Raw genomic sequence first — 20,129 nt, forward strand, 5'->3', positions numbered from 1 at the left:
ACTACTTCCTGGTAATCTGGTTGAAAAGCTGCAAATAACCAATCCAATGCTTCCACTTTTAAAAAAAATGCAATAATAGTATGCATAAAAAAACTATTCAGCCATTTTCTGCTAAAGAATATTCATGCAAGTGCGGGGGGAAAAAAGGAGAAAGCATTGACAGTTTCAACTTCTGCATTTTTGCAAATGAAATTCAAAATGCCTCATAAGAAATGACTGAAAATAGGCTTGGAGAGAAGGGGAAGTATGGAGCAAAAGAAGTTAATCTGTAATGCTCTGCCTCCTTGCTGAGCTAATGAGACACTGCCCAGGAGAAGGGAGGCAAGGTAGACCTCCTTAACTAAATGATGATTAGAGCAGATCTTGCCAGCAGCATGGACCATTTGCTGCTTTGTAAGGATAATTCGGTCCAATAAATAGACCTGTTAGTGTTCTGGAAATGACTTTGGTGCTTTGAATAAGCTAGTAATCGGGGGGAAAACCAGGCCACAATCATCTTCTGAACAGTGAGATTTGTCCCACACTATAGGCCTATGTTAAGAAAAGAAGTCTATTTATCTCATCCTGCAACTTTTTCTATATGTCTATGGTAGAGGCAGAAGCAGAAGCAGAGCCCCTTAACAATAAAGTAAAGGTTAATACTGCAATTCCACTTTACAATGACAATGAGGAAAGTGTTTCATTCATCTCAGCCATGAAATGACTTCATTTGGACATCTTCAAATCCATAATTTCTGCAGCGATTTTGCCTACCAGAAATCCACTTATGAATTTATGAGATAATGATGCTCTCCCATAAGAATGTGACATTGTTAGTTTTATCTGGGAGAAAAACATCAGTTGTTTTTAATTCTGGACTATGTTGTTTACTATAGACATGTGTATGTAAGTCAACTTCATCTATAAATCGAGGACTGATTTTGGAGGAAAAATGGCTTTTCATGTGATATGTCAAAGGTCTTTCCACTGTAAGGGGTAAGTTAAGGTTAAGTATTATAACGAGGTATTGTCGAAGGCTTTCATGGCTGGAATCACTGGGTTGTTGTAGGTTTTTTCAGGCTATATGGCCATGGTCTAGAGGCATTCTCTCCTGACGTTTCGCCTGCATCTATGGCAAGCCTCTGAGGATGCTTGCCATAGATGCAGGTGAAACATCAGGAGAGAATGCCTCTAGACCATGGCCATATAGCCCGAAAAAACCTACAACAACCATATTATAACGAGTGTTGAAAGACAAGAACTTAGGTCCATCTCAAGACAACCTTAAAGAAGCACGAACTACTCTCTTGTTGGAGTAGCATCAAAGAACCATTCCTGTCAGTATTTTTCCACTTAGACATTTTTTCAGTGTTGCATGATAGAGAGTAGAGGTTGATCAGTACTTTTCTCACTTTTTGCCTCTATACTCAGAGAACTATAAAAATAGTATACTCTATTTTTATTGATTAAAGGTGCAGTGTTTACACCGACCTGAATATAAGTTGATCCAGTTTTTTGGGCTGAGCTTTGTATACTTATACTGTATACATGGATATATGCAGTAATCTTGTGAAGTTCACCAAATTCACATGTGACTGTTTTTCTTTGTATAAATATTACGTACTGCATAGAGAATGCTGTTTCCTATGTAGAAAAAAGTGTTTTCTACAGAAAACCACCATGTGTATTTCTTGTAGGCTATGATCTGCAAATAACCTTTGAAAATACTTTAGTTTCTGAAGACCTTTTTCAGAGAGAGAAAGGCATGGCTAAGATTTCTCATGACTTCCTTTGAGATGAAACTTGCAAATAATTACACCTTTTTTTTTTTTTTTTGTCGTGTCAGGAGCAAGTAGCTTCTAGTGTGAGAGAATTGGCCGTCTGCAAGGATGTTGCCCAGGGGACGCTTGGATGATTTGATGTTTTTATTATTTATTTATTTATTTGCTTTATTTCTATACCGCATTTATCAGCCTAGATTAGGCGACTCAATGCGGTTTACACAATGCAAGTTATACAGTAATATACAGTTAAAAACACATCACACATTACAACAAAATCAACAATTATTATCAATTCATGATGCCTCAAAGCAGAACAAGATCCATTCTCATAATCCTTATGCCATTCCTATGTTCAATTTTACCGTCTTCCTGTGTTCAGTTGTTCAGTTGCACTGTTTAGCCAAACGCTTGCTCGTAGAGCCAAGTCTTGACCTTCCTCCGAAACACCAGCAATGAAGGGGCCTGTCTGATGTCTACTGGTAGGGCATTCCATAGCCGAGGGGCCACCACCGAGAAGGCCCTGTCTCTCGTTCCCGCCAATCATGCCTGTGATGCAGGCAGGACCGAGAGCAGGGCCTCCCCGGACGATCTTAATGTCCGCGCCGGTTCATAGGAGGAGATGCGTTCGGAGAGGTAAGAGGGGCCAGAACCGTTTAGGGCTTTGTAGGCTAACGCCAGCACCTTGAATTGTGCCCGGTAGCAAATTGGCAGCCAGTGGAGCTGGCTCAACAGAGGAGTGGTGTGCTCCCTGAGTGCCGCTCCTGTAAACAACCTGGCTGCCGAGCGCTGGACCATCTGAAGCTTCCGGGCAGTCTTCAAGGGCAGCCCCACGTAGAGAGCGTTGCAGTAATCTATGCGGGATGTAACCAGAGCGTGGACTACCATGGCCAAGTCAGACTTCCCAAGGTACGGGCGAAGCTGGCGCACAAGTTTTAATTGTGCGAATGCTCCCCTGGTTACCGCCGAGACCTGGGGTTCCAGGCTCAGCGATGAATTTTTTTATCATCCTTGTGGGAGGCTTCTCTCATGTCCCCGCATGAGGAGCTGGAGCTGATAGAGGGAGCTCATCCGCCTCTCCCCGGATTCAAACCTGTTGGTCTTCAGTCCTGCCAGCACAGGGGTTTAACCCACTGTGCCACCGGGGGCTCCTATTACACCCTTGATCCATGGCAATAATATAAGGACCTTATCACATTAACCAAATGAAGTGTCCTGCTTTGCCAGCAAACTGAGGGATGGTGGGGCAAATCTTTTGCCCTGTGCACCACTTCCTTGAGGTACCATTCTCCACATCACATATGTGAAGCATCTCCAGAGTGGTGAGGATCCATGTTGGCTCCAATGAAGCCAGCACAACATGGGCAGGCTCACATGTTTTGAGGGAAGCTTCCTACAACTATTCCACTCCAATTATGGGCAGGGTGTCCGCTGGAAGTCCAATGACATCGTGTGATGGGAAACATGCCCATCCATTGCTGGACTGGCAGAATAGTGTCCTGAGATGCTAAAAAAGCCCTGTGTTGTGAAGTTATAAGTGTCAGTGATTAAGTTCCCACTGAGTCTAGGAGGTTCTTCTAACTGGGACCAATAATTATATTCTGGTGAAGGATGGGATAATCAACAACTAAAGAAATTGACTTTCCAAACTGTACAGAGAACCTTTGAGTGCATTCCACATAAAGAAATTGACTTTCCAAACTGTACAGAGAACCTTTGAGTGCATTTCACATGAAGAAAGAGACAACAGAGTGCTCCAGACTAGCATGTTTCCCTTCCTCATGTGTCAAGTTAACCTTGTTTTTAATGCTTGAGTGGGGCTTATAACTGCTACCAAGTTAGTACTCACTGCATTGTAGCACTATCTGAAATATTCAACCATGGTGAAGAGATTTAAATACTCCTCCCTCTGAATACTCTGAATACTCATCCAACATAATGTTCTGGGGAATGGGGAGTCAAGTCTTTTCCATATACATTCAGTAGGAACAACGCTACATTATCATCTAGTACTTTTTTTCTGAAAGTAAAGAAACTAGTGAAACTATTGTTCAACTTTTCCTACTGAATAATATTCAGTTTTGTTCCCTGCACATAGGACATGCATTTCAGGAAGGTCATCTGGGATCAGCTATAAACTAGAACTGATAATTCTCATGCTCACTTTATAAAATTGCAATTACAGTGTATATACTCGTGTATAGGTCTATAAATGTAAGTACATCCTGGACTGCAAACATTCTTATTCACTCAGGGGTTTTTTTTATTCAACAAACACATTTCTAACCAATTTTTGGAACATTTTTGAATAATCATCCCAGTATGCTCTAAGTCAGACTCTCTTTAAAATGTTATGTTCCATATGAAGAGAACAACAGTTGTCAGAGTATGCTTAACCTGTGCTTTTTCCTCATATGTTGAGGTGAACTCTATCTTTAGCACCGAAACAGGGCTATAGAGAGGGCAAGATTGTGAGGAAGCAGGCAATTTTTTCATTTCTTCAGTCCTGCTGCACAATAGTAGTTCCCTTCCTGCAATACAGCCAGGGATTACTTCCTTAATCTCTCTGCCTCCATCAATTCACTAATAGCTCGTGTTCAAGAACAATAAAGTATGGAATCAGAACAGCCTCCTGTGAAGAGACAGTCACCGAACAGACATCTTTATTAGATTTAATAAGGCAAATATTGAACATCAAGGAAATAAGTGATTATTAAATCTCGATAAATAGGCATGAGCCAGATTCCACTCCGATCTCACAGCTATAATAAATATCTTTAGGGTGTTTTATTTAATATCTTCCTGCCCACATATATTAAAATGATGCATATTTTGGAGTCCTGATATAAAACAGAACCTAAGCTGCCTAGCCATCAATCAGATGCTAAGTTGTAGTTAATAGCCTTCCCTGGGGAAAACTGCAGGCAAATAGTTATGAATTTGGCGATATGGAGCCTTTATGCAGTCACATTGGAGAATTCATTTCGCTTCCACTGCCTGGGAGAAAAATAGGCAGTTGTGACAGAAGGCAGGATTGGGGAGTTGGCAGGAGGTAGATGTGTGTGTGTGTGTGTGGGGGGGGGGGTATTCAAACTAAATGTGTGAATGCATCCTCAGTTGAGAACAAAAATTGTATCTCCCTTTGTTTTAAGGTAAAATGAAGAAAAGCACATCAAAGGAAAACAAAATCTGAAAGCCATCAACTATCACAATATAACTACAGTCCACATTGTATTGTCATAGAATCATAGAATCATAGAATCAAAGAGTTGGAAGAGACCTCATGGGCCATCCAGTCCAACCCCCTGCCAAGAAGCAGGAATATTGCATTCAAATCACCCCTGACAGATGGCCATCCACCCTCTGTTTAAAAGCTTCCAAAGAAGGAGTCTCCACCACACTCCGGGGCAGAGAGTTCCACTGCTGAACGGCTCTCACAGTCAGGAAGTTCTTCCTAATGTTCAGATGGAATCTCCTGTCTTGTAGTTTGAAGCCATTGTTCCGTGTCCTAGCCTCCAGGGAAGCAGAAAACAAGCTTGCTCCCTCCTCCCTGTGGCTTCCTCTCACATATTTATACATGGCTATCATATCTCCTCTCAGCCTTCTCTTCTTCAGGCTAAACATGCCCAGCTCCTTAAGCCACTCCTCATAGGGCTTGTTCTCCAGACCCTTGATCGTTTTAGATGCCCTCCTCTGGACACATTCCAGCTTGTCAATATCTCTCAATAATTGTGGTGCCCAGAATTGGATACAATATTCCTGGTGTGGTCTAACCAAAGCAGAATAGAGGGGTAGCATTACTTCCCTAGATCTAGACACTATGCTTCTATTGTCCAGTCAAACTTAGAAGGTCTATGTGAGGATTTTGTCCCTTTAAACTATTTTTAAGGGTTTTCCTCACATTACACTATATCAGGGGTCCTCAAACTAAGGTCCGGGGGTCAGATACGGCTCTCCAAGGTCATTTACCTGGCCCTTGCTCAGGGTCAACCTAAGTCTGAAATGACTTGAAAACACACAACAACAACAACAACAACAACAACAACAACAATCCTATCTCATCAGCCAAAAGCAGGTCCGTACTTCCCATTGAAATACTAATAAGTTTATATTTGTTAAAATTGTTATTCATTTTAATTATTGTATTGTTTTTAAGTGGGTTTTTTTTTTTGCATTACAAATAAGATATGTGCAGTGTGCATAGGAATTCATTCACGTTTTTTGCAAATTATAATCCGACCCTCCAACAGTTTGAGGGACTGTGACCTGGCCCTCTGTTTAAAAAGTTTGAAGACCCCTGCACTATATTGTGCAGTTTTGTTTTGTTGTTTTTTTGTTTTGTTTTGTTTTGTTTTGTCGTGTCAGGAGCACCCTGTTGTGAGAGAATTGGCTGTCTGTAAGGACGTTGCCCAGGGGATGCCCGGATGATTTTGATGTTTTATCATCCTTGTGGGAGGTTTCTTTCATGTCCCCGCATGAGGAGCTGGAGCTGATAGAGGGAGCTCATCCGCCTCTCCCCGGATTCGAACCTGCGACCTGTCGGTCTTCAGTCCTGCCGGCACAGGACTTTAACCCACTGCGCCACCGGCAGTGTGCAGTGACCATATATCATAACCATGAAGTACTACTTAAATATATTGGGGGGGGGGGGGTAGCTGAATGTGAGAAATTTATAAGAATGCAAAACCTAGGAAAAGGTTTATTACATTTACTCTGGCTGCTCACATTATTATCTTATACTTATACAGAAATCTTTCCATGATGCCTAGAATCCTGTTGATATCATATGATTATATAGATTCTCCTACAGATGTGTCAGAACATTTATACCTGTTGTGTATACATTTATGAGTTATGTAAACAGAAGCCACAAATGTAATCCTTTTGTATCTCTGAACCTGCAAGACTTGGACATCTCTCCATCTATGATGTTTCCACAAGTCAAGGTTGACATGATTGCAGTTAATAACAGCAAGGAGAGAATGTCTCTAGAACATGGCCATATAGCCCGAAAAAACCTACAATAACCCAGTGATTCCAGCGATGAAAGCCTTCGACAATAACAGCAAAATCCTATTGTTAGTCCCAACTTGAGTAGAACCATTGAATCACTGATTCAGTGAATTGATTCTAATTTATTAGGGCTGATGGGAGCTATTATTCATCAAAGCTTAGATGGCCACAGACCCCCTTGCAACACACAATGTATAACACCCAGCCAAATGAAATGTTGAGACACTAGGAGATGCGTTCCCAAAGGAATGGACAAATGTTATCATTTGAAGGCCTGCCTTACTCTCGGAGATCTAGACAACTCCATGAAATCTGTAGATATGTAGAACACACAGAAGAGCAGCTTCACATTTGAACTGCCAAAAAACATTTGGTCAATAGGAAATCATTCCTCGTGTTTTTAAAAGTACTAGCAAAAGGAATTATGTGTTTCAGCTAACCAAACACCAGGAGAAAACAATTACAGCATTTAATCCATAAAAGGTTTTAAACGCTTAGTGATTGCTTGACATGCTTTCCCTCTTTCTTCTTCCTCAAGAAGAATCAATGATAATCAATGGTAAACTCATTATTATCAGTTCCTCTCTAATAACCTCTGTATACAAATGGGTATTTCAAGGAAAGTCATCAGAATAGTGATGGGGAAATGGGACTGAATTCAAGGGCAGAGGTGAGACTGGCTGTCCATGTGGGGGTATTCCTGGCTCTGTTTGTAGTTTGTCACTAGGGACAGAAGTGGAAAAAATAAGATGTTTCTGCATGGGCTCAGAAGCCTCAGTACATGCATGAAGGGATTTGCTGTTGCTTTAACATGATGTCTTATGAATGGGCCTGAAGGAAGCGATCATAGTAGTAGGAAACGTCATAGCAAGGGGCTACATCTTGCTTCCATGACACCACCATTTTGGAAAGTTTACCAGTTTTGATATATTTCACATTACATAGTGATCAATTCTAACAGATAGACATGCTGCTTCTAAGTCTTGGTTACAGACAACTAGACTTCAAGATACAATATTCTGGCATTATGGCTCAAGCCTGCTCACCATTGACATGCACTTCTTGTAAAGTTCTCCTAATGTTCTCCTAACATGAAATCAACCCTTTGAAAGCAAGCTGTTCCTAAAGATGTTCTAATATAGGTGTGGGTAACTACATGACACCAAGGACCAGTTTCCTTTCCTGCCCATCTCTCATGGGCTTCTGCCTTACCCCAGCAAACTCAGGTGCATGTTTCCCTCTTCAGACTGTATCAAAATGGTGATGAGAAATGAAGCTATCCCTCTTCCAGTTGTCATTTTGATAGTCACTGTAAAAGAAAACCAAAGCAAATATCTGCTTTAAGACTCCTTTGTGGAAAGAAAAGGTAGGGTATTATTATTATTATTATTATTATTGATAATAATAATAACAACAACAATCACAATCATGTTAAAAATCATTGATGTTGCAATCCCAGGTGACAGCAGGATTGAAGAAAAACGACTGGAAAAGCTGACACAATATGAGGATTTAAAGATCGAACTGCAAAGACTCTGGCACAAGCCAGTCAAGGTGGTCTCAGTGGTGATCAGCACACTGGGTGCAGTACCTAAAGACCTTGGCCTGCACTTAAACACAATGAGCACTGACAAAATTACCACCTGCCATCTGCAGAAGGCCACCTTACTGGGATCTGCACACATTATTTGCCAATACATCACACAGTCCTAGACACTTGGGAAGTGTCGGATGTGTGATCCAATACAACAGCCAGCAGAGTGATCTTGTCTGCTGTGGACTCATCTTGTTGTGTTTATAATAATAATAATAATAATAATAATAATAATAATAATAATAACAACAACAACAACAACGTGTAGACTCTGCAGGGAACCAGATGAAACAATAGATCACATCCTCAGCTGCTGCAAGAAGATCATGCAGACAGACTACAAGCAGAGGCATAACACCATTGCTCAGATGATTCATTGAAACTTGTGCCACAAATACCATCTGCCTGCGACAAAGAACTGGTGGGGTCACAAACCTAAAAAAGTTACAGAAAATGAACACATCAAACTACTCTGGGGCTTCCAAATTCAGATTGACAGAGTTTTGGAGCACAAAACTCCTAACCTCATGATCATGTTAGAAAACAAACTACGGATTGTCGATGTTGCAATCCCAGGTGACAGCAAAAGACCACTTACATCATACAGTCCTAGACACTCAGGAAGTGTCCGATGTGTGATTCAATAAAACAGACAGCAGAGTGATCTTGTTTGCTGTGGACTCATCTTGTTGTGTTTCAAATAATAATAATAATAATAATAATAATAATAATAATAATAATAATAATAACCACCTGTCAGTAGTAAAGAACTTGTAGGATCATAAACCTGCAAAGGTAATGGAAAATGAACATGCAAAAATACTGTGGGACTTTGGAATCCAGACTGACAAAGTTTTGAAACACAATACACCAGACTTCACGATACTGGAAAAGAAAAAAGTTTGGATTATTGATGTCGCCATTCCAGGAGACAGTCGCATTGAGGAAAAACAGGAAAAACTCAGCCGTTATCAGGACCTCTGGCATAAACCAGTACAGGTGGTCCCAGTGGTCATAGGCACACTGGGTGGCATGCCAAAAGATCCCAGCCGGCATTTGGAAACAATAAAAATTGACAAAAATCACGATCTGTCAATTGCAAAAGGCCACCTTACTTGGATTTGCACGCATAATTCGAAAATACATCACACAGTCTTAGACGCTTGGGAAGTGTTCGACTTGTGATTTTGTGATACGAAATCCAGCATATAGATCTTGTTTGCTGTGACATGTGTTTTTGTGTCAGTGAAATAATAATAATAATAATAATAATAATAATAATAATAATAATAATATCCATGTATTTAGGGGACTTTCTGGGCAGTTTTAAGGCAAATATTGTCTGAAAATCACTCTATTTTTAAAGAAAAATCAGGGTTTGGGGGCTTGGGGAGAATAGGGGGTTCAGGGGCCTCATACATAGAATCATAGAATCATAGAATCATAGAATCATAGAGTTGGAAGAGACCTCATGGGCCATCCAGTCCAACCCCCTGCCAAGAAGCAGGAATATTGCATTCAAATCACCCCTGACAAATGGCCATCCAGCCTCTGCTTAAAAGCTTCCAAAGAAGGAGCCTCCACCACACTCCGGGGCAGAGAGTTCCACTGCTGAACGGCTCTCACAGTCAGGAAGTTCTTCCTAATGTTCAGATGGAATCTCCTCTCTTGTAGTTTGAAGCCATTGTTCCGTGTCCTAGTCTCCAAGGAAGCAGAAAACAAGCTTGCTCCCTCCTCCCTGTGGCTTCCTCTCACATATTTATACATGGCTATCATATCTCCTCTCAGCCTTCTCTTCTTCAGGCTAAACATGCCCAGTTCCCTAAGCCGCTCCTCATAGGGCTTGTTCTCCAGACTCTTGATCATTTTAGTCGCCCTCCTCTGGACACTTTCCAGCTTGTCAACATCTCTCTTGAATTGTGGTGCCCAGAATTGGACACAATATTCCAGATGTGGTCTAACCAAAGCAGAATAGAGGGGTAGCATTACTTCCTTAGATCTAGACACTATGCTCCTATTGATGCAGGCCAAAATCCCATTGGCTTTTTTTGCCGCCACATCACATTGTTGGCTCATGTTTAACTTGTTGTCCACGAGGACTCCAAGATCTTTTTCACACGTACTGCTCTCGAGCCAGGCGTCCCCCATTCTGTATCTTTGCATTTCATTTTTTCTGCCAAAGTGGAGTATCTTGCATTTGTCACTGTTGAACTTCATTTTGTTAGTTTTGGCCCATCTCTCTAATCTGTCAAGATCGTTTTGAATTCTGCTCCTGTCCTCTGGACTATTGGCTATCCCTCCCAATTTGGTGTCGTCTGCAAACTTGATGATCATGCCTTCTAGCCCTTCATCTAAGTCATTAATAAAGATGTTGAACAGGACCGGGCCCAGGACGGAGCCCTGCGGCACTCCGCTCGTCACTTCTTTCCAAGATGAAGAGGAAGCATTAGTGAGCACTCTCTGTGTTCGTCCACTTAACCAATTACAGATCCACCTCACCGTAGTTTTGCCTAGCCCACATTGGACTAGTTTCCTTGCCAGAAGGTCATGGGGGACCTTGTCGAAGGCCTTACTGAAATCCAGGTACGCTACATCCACGGCATTCCCCGCATCTACCCAGCTTGTAGCTCTATCGAAGAAAGAGATCAGATTAGTCTGGCATGACTTGTTTTTGATAAATCCATGTTGACTATTAGCGATGACTGCATTTGTTTCTAAGTGTTTGCAGACCACTTCCTTAACAATCTTTTCCAGAATCTTGCCCGGTATCGACGTGAGGCTGACCGGACGGTAGTTGTTTGGGTCATCCTTTTTTCCCTTCTTGAAGATTGGGACCACATTGGCCCTCCTCCAATCTGCTGGAACTTCTCCCATTCTCCAAGAACTCTCAAAGATGGTTGCCAATGGTTCCGAAATGACTTCCGCTAGTTCCTTCAATACTCTGGGGTGTAGTTGATCTGGCCCTGGGGACTTGAACTCATTAAGAGCGGCCAGGTATTCCTGGACGACTTCTTTCCCAATTTGGGGTTGGATGTCCTCCAATCCCTCATCCACTCCATCTTGCTGAGGTTGAAGACTCTCTTTTTGTGAGAAGACCGAGGCAAAGAAGGCATTAAGTAGTTCTGCCTTTTCCCTATCCCCTGTCAGCATTGCCCCATCTTCTCCTCGAAGAGGTCCTATCGCCTCCTTGTTTTTCCTTTTTCTACTGACATAAGAATAGAAGCCCTTTTTATTGTTTTTAATGTCCCTGGCAAGTCTGAGCTCGTTTTTTGCTTTAGCCTTGCGGACCTTTTCCCTACAGGTGTTGGCTATTTGTTTGAATTCTTCTTTGGTGATTTCTCCCTTTTTCCACTTCTTGTGCATGTCTCTTTTGTGTCTTAGCACAGTTAGAAGTTCTTTGGACATCCATTCTGGCTTCTTTGCACTTGTCCTATTTTTTCTCTTTGTTGGCACGGTTTGCAATTGCGCCTTGAGTATTTCACTCTTGAGAAATTCCCATCCATCCGTAGCTCCCTTGTCTTTTAGTATCTGTGTCCACTGAATGCTGCTCAGCGTTTCCTTCATTTTTTGGAAATCAGCTCTCCTAAAGTCCAAAATGCGGGTTTGACTTGTCTTAGTTTCGGCCTTCCTTTGTACCTCAAATTGCAGGAGCACATGGTCACTTGCCCCTAAGGATCCTACCACTTCGACCGCATCGATCAGGTCCTCCGCATTTGTTAGGATGAGATCAAGAGTAGCCAATCCCCTTGTTGCCTCTTCTACCTTCTGGACCATGAAATTGTCTGCAAGGCAAGCGAGGAATTTGTTGGACCTTGTACTCTTGGCCGAGTTTGTTTTCCAGCAAATATCGGGATAGTTGAAATCGCCCATGACTACTACATCTCTTTTCTGTGCCTGTTTGGTCAACTGTTGGCAGAAGACTTCATCAAGATCTTCCTCCTGGCTTGGGGGTCTGTAGTAGACGCCTACAATGACATCTTTTTGAGTCCCAGTTCCCTTGATTCTTATCCAGATGATTTCAAGCTGGTTTCCCAGATTGCTGTCTTGAATTTCTTGTGCAGCATAAGAGTTTTTGACATATAAGGCTACTCCGCCTCCTCTCCCCTTTGTTCGGTTTCTGTGAAAGAGGTTATACCCCTCGATATCTACATTCCAGCGATAGGAGTCATCCCACCAGGTTTCAGTGATGGCTATGATATCATATTTGTGGTGTTGTGCTAGAAGTTGGAGTTCGTCTTGTTTATTTCCCATGCTCTGTGCATTAGTGTAAAGACATGTGAGCCCCTGGGATCTTCCCTTGAGCTGTTTAATTGGTATTATTGTGCTTTTGGTACGTGGTCCTTGTTGTGTTTGTGCAGCCCTCCGTTTAGCCTTCTGGCGATTCCCAGACATTATGGGTAAAGTAGTGTTCGCAAGGCTGTTGTCCCCCTCCCCCGGTGGACCTAGTTTAAAGTGTGTCTAATGAGGTTTGCGAGTCTGTGAGCAAAAAAGTGTTTTCCTACTTGTGTGAGATGCACCCCATCCCTTGCCAGTAGGCCATCCTCCTGGAATAGCAGGCCATGGTCGAGGAAGCCAAAGCGTTCCTCCTGACACCATTTTCTAAGCCAGTCATTGACCTGTACTATTTTTCGGGCTCTTGTGGGTCCGTGTCTTACAACAGGGAGGAGGGATGAAAAGACCACCTGTACATTACATTCTTTTAGCATTGCTCCTAGAGCTCGAAAATCATTTGTGATCTTTTGAAACGTATGCCTTGCAGTATCATTGGTTCCTACATGAATCAACATGAGGGGAGGACGGTGATAGGGCTTGAGGAGCCTGGTGAGCCTCTGAGTGATATGGTGTATTTTTGCCCCCGGTAGGCAGCATATTTCTCGAGCCATCCCATCTGGTCTGGAAATGACAGCTTCCGTTCCTCTAAGGAGGGAGTCGCCTACTACCAAGACCTGTTTACTTTCAGGAATGACAGCGCCCCTTTTGTGCAATGTAGTGTGTAGGTCTGATCAGTATCTAAGCCATTCTGGTCTTCCCCAATATGTTGTGTTTCTTGGTCAGGTGCTAGTTGTGTGAGAATTTGGAATCTATTGTGTAACTGCAGCTGAGCAGAGGTATTCTGAGGAGGCTTCTGGGTCCTATGTGTCCTTCTAAGGGTGACATTTCTCCAAGCCTGAGGGTTGTCCACATCTGAGGTGCTGTTCTGTTGAGCCTCCCCGTAATGTTGGTGTGATATGGGCTGCGTGTCTAGGCCAGTGTGGTGTGTGGTATCTAAGAAGAGCTCAAGTTCCTGAATGTCCTTAAGGGTCTTAATACGGTCCTCGAGTTGTCGTATCCTGTGTTCCATGCGAGTGATCTGTGTACACTTGGGGCAGATGTAATTGAGTAATTGTAGTGTGAAAAAGCTGAACATGCCACAGCTAGTGCATGAGATGGGAAGTTTTCGTGTTTGTTCCATCTGGAGGTTGCTAATGCTCTTGGTGTGTGTTTGATGTTGTTGTCTGTATGCAGGGGTGAAAGTATAGGTTACTGAGTGTACGAGTTCAATTCAAACAAATTTAAATTCAATTTAAATGTTAAATGTTAAATTCAAACAAAGCTTACCCTGAAGCAGAAGGAAACAAAATGGGTTCCTGCTTCCTCAACTTCTGTGGAAAGCCCAGCTGCCCCTTGGGTTCAGACACTGGTTTATATAGGATAACCAGGAAGCCCCGCCTCTCAGCAGTTATTTTTTTAAACTCAGGAAGCCCCGCCTCTCAAAGAAAGCAGCCCTGAAAGCTGTTAAATTCAAACAAAGCTTACCCTGAAGCAGAAGGAAACAAAATGGGTTCCTGCTTCCTCAACTTCTGTGGAAAGCCCAGCTGCCCCTTGGGTTCAGACACTGGTTTATATAGGATAACCAGGAAGCCCCGCCTCTCAGCAGTTATTTTTAAAACTCAGGAAGCCCCGCCTCTCAAAGAAAGCAGCCCTGAAAGCTGTTAAATTCAAACAAAGCTTACCCTGAAGCAGAAGGAAACAAAATGGGTTCCTGCTTCCTCAACTTCTGTGGAAAGCCCAGCTGCCCCTTGGGTTCAGACACTGGTTTATATAGGATAACCAGGAAGCCCCGCCTCTCAGCAGTTATTTTTTAAACTCAGGAAGCCCCGCCTCTCAAAGAAAGCAGCCCTGAAAGCTGTTAAATTCAAACAAAGCTTACCCTGAAGCAGAAGGAAACAAAATGGGTTCCTGCTTCCTCAACTTCTGTGGAAAGCCCAGCTGCCCCTTGGGTTCAGACACTGGTTTATATAGGATAACCAGGAAGCCCCACCTCTCAGCAGTTATTTTTAAAACTCAGGAAGCCCCGCCTCTCAAAGAAAGCAGCCCTGAAAGCTGTTAAATTCAAACAAAGCTTACCCTGAAGCAGAAGGAAACAAAATGGGTTCCTGCTTCCTCAACTTCTGTGGAAAGCCCAGCTGCCCCTTGGGTTCAGACACTGGTTTATATAGGATAACCAGGAAGCCCCGCCTCTCAGCAGTTATTTTTTAAACTCAGGAAGCCCCGCCTCTCAAAGAAAGCAGCCCTGAAAGCTGTTAAATTCAAACAAAGCTTACCCTGAAGCAGAAGGAAACAAAATGGGTTCCTGCTTCCTCAACTTCTGTGGAAAGCCCAGCTCAGAGATCACATGCTACCACCCTTATTCTAATATAAAACCCATATGATGTGTTATAATGAGACACTGGAGCACAGAGAGAAGGAAGCATGGCGATGGTAAGACTTTTACTTAAAATATAAATGAATTAGATGGAATGGCCTCTTTAAATATCTAAGGAAGAGCATTAACCACAAAATGCTGGAGTTCACATGGGAAAGGAAAATGGAATAGAGAGATGACAGTGAAATTGTTGAAGTAAGTAAGGGCAGTATGTTAAAAAAGAGGATAAACTGCAACATATTGTACCAGCCTCCTGTTGTTAAGTTGAAATAAGATGCTACAATGCTCCAATAAATGAGCATACTGAATTATACCTCCCTGAAGTACTCCACACACACACACACACTTCATCCTTTTGATAGACGGAAGGAAGAACCTGTTCTTAAATTGTATTACATACGTGTTTGCCAAAACCTATTCAAATACTACCCTAACTGTATAAGGTTAGATTGTGAAATCCAATGTGAATTAATTTATTTGTATAAGGGGGGCTGGCAACTGAAGAGCACCATCGAACAGAATGAAGAGATCTCTCCCATCTTTTCTCAATTTGACTCTACATTGGCCTTAACACCATTATCTTTCTCCTTTATGTGAGATAAAAATTTAACAAGGACAGGAGAAACTCCAAATGAGGATATTTTCATGGATGTTTGAAGGTCCGTAATGAGAACAGGAAATAATGCATAATTGAACAGCGAGCGAGTACAAGACAAGCCGTCAGGGTAACAAACTGAAACATGCCACCTGCGAAGCTCCAAACCCAATTTATTTTGTATGAATTTGAGAGAGGTTACTTTGAACTGCTGGTGGGATTTATTTTTCATTATCATTGGGGCTGCTTCTCAGGGTTAACAGATCTGAGTAGTTCCACTTAATGAAGCAAAAGGGAGTCAAAGGCAGGCATTTGTAAGCCGGAAGGATGGCACAGAGTTGAGTCTCAAGAATTTTCAAAGTGGAAGTGAGGATTTTTGCCCCAAAATGGGACACTGGCCTTGCTACCTGAAGCTCTCCTTCATCCATATTTTAGGGACAGGTGGGAATTTTGCCTCATTGGTTATATTTCTTAATGAGAACTTACATAATTTTGTCACGGTGTGGAAATAAATTAAAGAGATGTCTGCACAATACAATGCTATCAGTTCCATACCTGCATGATCGCATTTCCATCTACGAACCTACACGATCTCTTCAGTCTTCCGGAGATGCCTTTCTCTCACTACCGCCCCGATCGCAAGCACAACTTGTGGGGACGAGGGAAAGGGCCTTCTCTGTAGTGGCCTCTTGGCTCTGGAATTCGCTCCCCAGAGATATTAGCCAAGCCTCCACCCTGGCAATCTTTAGGAGGAGCCTGAAAACTTGGCTGTTTCAGTGTGCCTTCAATGATTGAATGTACAATGATTGAATGTACCAGACAAGACAGAGGTACTCCTGGTCAGTCGTAAGGCCGAACAGGGCATAGGGTTACAGCCTGTGTTGGACGGGGTTACACTCCCCCTGAAGACACAGGTTTGCAGCTTGGGTGTGATCTTGGATCCTCTTCCTCCTTCATGTCACTCTCAGACCCATCACTTCTTTCAAAACCCATAAAGTCTTCATCCTCTGTTGGATACGCTTCCTTTGAATCTCCTCATCAGATTCTTGTTCACGAGTAGCCCACTTGACTCCCCTGCTTTCCTCTCCTTCCCCCATTTCGCAGTCTGAGAAACCCTCGAAGGATTCGGAATCAGTTGGGGCCGTGAAGATGTCTCTAATCTGCTTTCGCTGCTGCTCCTCCTCCTACAACACCTGCGCAGCCCTCTTCTCCCTTCTACCAGTAGTAGTAACGTTACTATCAGGCTGTTCTAAAACATTATTATTAATTATTATTATTATTATTATTATTATTATTATTGCTTCATTCTAAGGAATCTTGGGAATTGCCGTTTGTTGTGGTACTTTTTTTTTCAGCTGCAGAGTTCTAGTCTGTTCCCTTGTGCTAGATTTCCCAAGATACTACAAGTTTCTGGCTACATTAAAAATTAAATCAATTCTGAAACCTTCACTTCTGTTTGAGAATTGTTGCTCAAGAGAACTGTAGCTCAAGAGAATGGACTGCAAACCCAGGGTTTCTTTGAGTTGAACCATGGGAATTACAGTAGAATAAAACTGATATAATTGAGATATGCCTCAAGATTTTTAAATTGTGGATATGAAAGAAAGCATAATTCCTAGATTCAACCCAGTGTATGAGATCCCACAGTAGTGATGAATTATATGTATACCCTGCACACACACACATACATACAATTATGCCTGTATAACAACAATAGTAAGCAATATTTCCCATAACAGAAATGTAAGATTTCCAGAATGCTACATTTCTGCAATGCTCTCTTTGTGCTGACAGGCTATGAGTCTCCCAATAAGGAGAGATTCGTCATCTTCTTTTATCTTCTTTGATGTGTGTCTCCTACGGGAGATCAACAAACATTATTCACAAAAAAGATTGCCAGCATCCCATTATTTTGGCGGAATGCTGCCCAAATGGTGATGGCGCTTTTAAAGGTGAGGTTATACAATTTTGATAAAAGGTATTTTTCAGGATTATCTCTTTTGGCAATCTGTCTGGCTTCTCCTTCTGAATGCAAGGAATCAGCAAGCAGGCAGTGGGTTGGGGAAGGCAAGAGGGTTAGTAAATCATAACTTGGGTGTCACTTTCTGAAAAGATAATGGTTTTCATTCAGAGATATTTATTTCCTCACACTAAATCTGACAGACAAATCGCATCATTCCAGTATTTCCCTGGAGACCTTTGAAGCTGATAACATGCCCACCTCCCTCTTCTCCCAACATAGATTTATTTATGAAACAGAGCAATATTTTTGGTTGAGCCTTTTTACTGATCCTAGGCATGTTTATTTCAATGTAAATAACTTGGTGAGGATACTTGGTATCCCAGGCTTTATTTCCTAAGCCTATTGTGAAATGAGACTATATTCTTAGTTCTCCAATAGTTCAAAATAGGGTTCTCCATTCTGGATTGCCTCTGATCCTGAAATTTCAAGGCCAAACCTGAGATTTATGGATGGTCCTGGGTAGGCATAGGGTTACAGCCTGTGCTTGACGGGGTCACACTCCCCCTGAAGGCGTAGGTTCGCAGCTTGGGAGTGATCCTGGACTCATCACTGAGCCTGGAACCCCAGGTCTCGGCGGTGGTCAGGGGAGCTTTTGAACAATTAAAACTTGTGCCCCAGCTGCACCCGTACCTTGGGAAGTCTGACTTGACCATGGTGGTCCACGCTCTGGTTACATCCTGTTTAGACTACTGCAACGCTCTCTACATGGGGTTGCCTCTGATGACTGCCCGGAAGCTTCAATTAGTCCAACGAGCGGCAGCCAGATTGCTAACAGGAGCGGGGTACAGAGAGCATACGACTCCTCTGTTACGTCAGCTCCACTGGCTGCCAATTAGCTTCCGAGCACAATTCAAAGTGCTGATTTTGACTTATAAAGCCCTAAACAACTCCGGCCCAGTTTACCTGTTCGAACGGATTCTCCCCTACAAACCATCAAGGTTACTAAGATCTTCCAGAGGGGCCCTGCTCTCGGTCCCACCACCCTCGCAATCACGTCTGGTGGGGACGAGGGACAGGGCCTTCTCGGTGGTGGCCCCTCGACTTTGGAATTCCCTCCCACCAGAAATTAGATCTGCTCCTTCCCTCCTGACCTTTAGAAAGCTAATAAAGACCTGGAATATGGTATTTGATGATTGAGTTAATAACTCTTGTCCACATGGAAGGATGGTGATGAACTGGGACTGTGTTTGACAATTTGGGTTATGTAATGTGATGATGTATTTTATATTTTAATGTATAATGATGATGCATTGTGCTGTTTTTTGTATTACTGTAGATGAACACATGTTGTGAACTGGCCTGAGTCCCTCCTCGGAGGTGAGAAGAGAAATTTCTAAATAAATAAATAAGTGATTAAGTGTTATGCATTAAGCATCCAACACAGTTGCCCACAATTGGTCAGTCAAACATTTACATACACTTCAAGAATATATTTTTCAGTTTGGAGATTAAGACCAACATCTCAACTAAAGAGATTGTTCATAGATCAAGGTGAAATAAAAGAGTTATTCCTTCTCACTTACATAGTAAAATGGGATAAGAGCATTTAATGTACACATAATGTGCATACAGAAAATAATGGAGGGTAAGCCTTGACACTCCAAGGTATAGAAGAGAAGAAAATTCAGAGTCCACGTGGAGTGTCTTTGCGAGTTGCAGCAACAAATCAGTTGAACCATGGAAATTGTAGGAAGCTGCTATTCCTATGTGAATTAGAGATTTGCATAAAGCTTTTGCCTAGAGTCGAGCTCACCAAAACTAGAAAATTGGAACCTTTACCTCCTTCTTGCAGGTTATAGAAATGTCTGATATCTATATTAAGCAGAGTACATCAGGGCTAGTGCTATATGATCTTGTGAAAGAAACCACAGCAATTACTCTTGATGCTCTCGTGAAGTTTTTAAAAATGTTATGTTTATTGTCTCAGGAAATATTAGGATGGGAAAGGAGATGGAAAAAGAATTTTGCCTATATTTGTTAAGAAGAGCCCCTAAAAGTTGACTTTCATGTATTGAAGCTAATAGCCATCATTGGTGTTGAAACCCCATGAATGTTCCCTTCCAGACAAAGGGAACAAAGAGACAAAGAAACATATTGAAGAAAGGGGAAGTCACTCTGCAGGTAAGAAGGAAGAAATGGTTTGAATATATAGACCAAAGAACTGTACAAAGAAGTGAAACAAAGGTCAGATGTTAACTAGACTCCCCTTTCCTCCTAATTCACTATATACAATGTGCTGGTACGGCTGTACCAGGAGCTCCAACTTTATTTTCTTTCAGTTATTTGTTTGCAGTCATAGGACACGCCTCCTGTCCATCATAATTAAGCTTTGGTTCCACCCTTTGTTCTGGGCTCTGGGAGGGAAAGTTGCCATTTTTGGGCAGTCTCACATAAGGAAGCTAAACTATAGGACGTAGACCAGCTCGTCCCATAGAAAAAGCTTCTTTTCTCAATAACGT

Source organism: Anolis sagrei, chromosome 7, assembly GCF_037176765.1.
Source record: "Anolis sagrei isolate rAnoSag1 chromosome 7, rAnoSag1.mat, whole genome shotgun sequence".
Lineage (NCBI taxonomy): Eukaryota > Metazoa > Chordata > Lepidosauria > Squamata > Dactyloidae > Anolis > Anolis sagrei.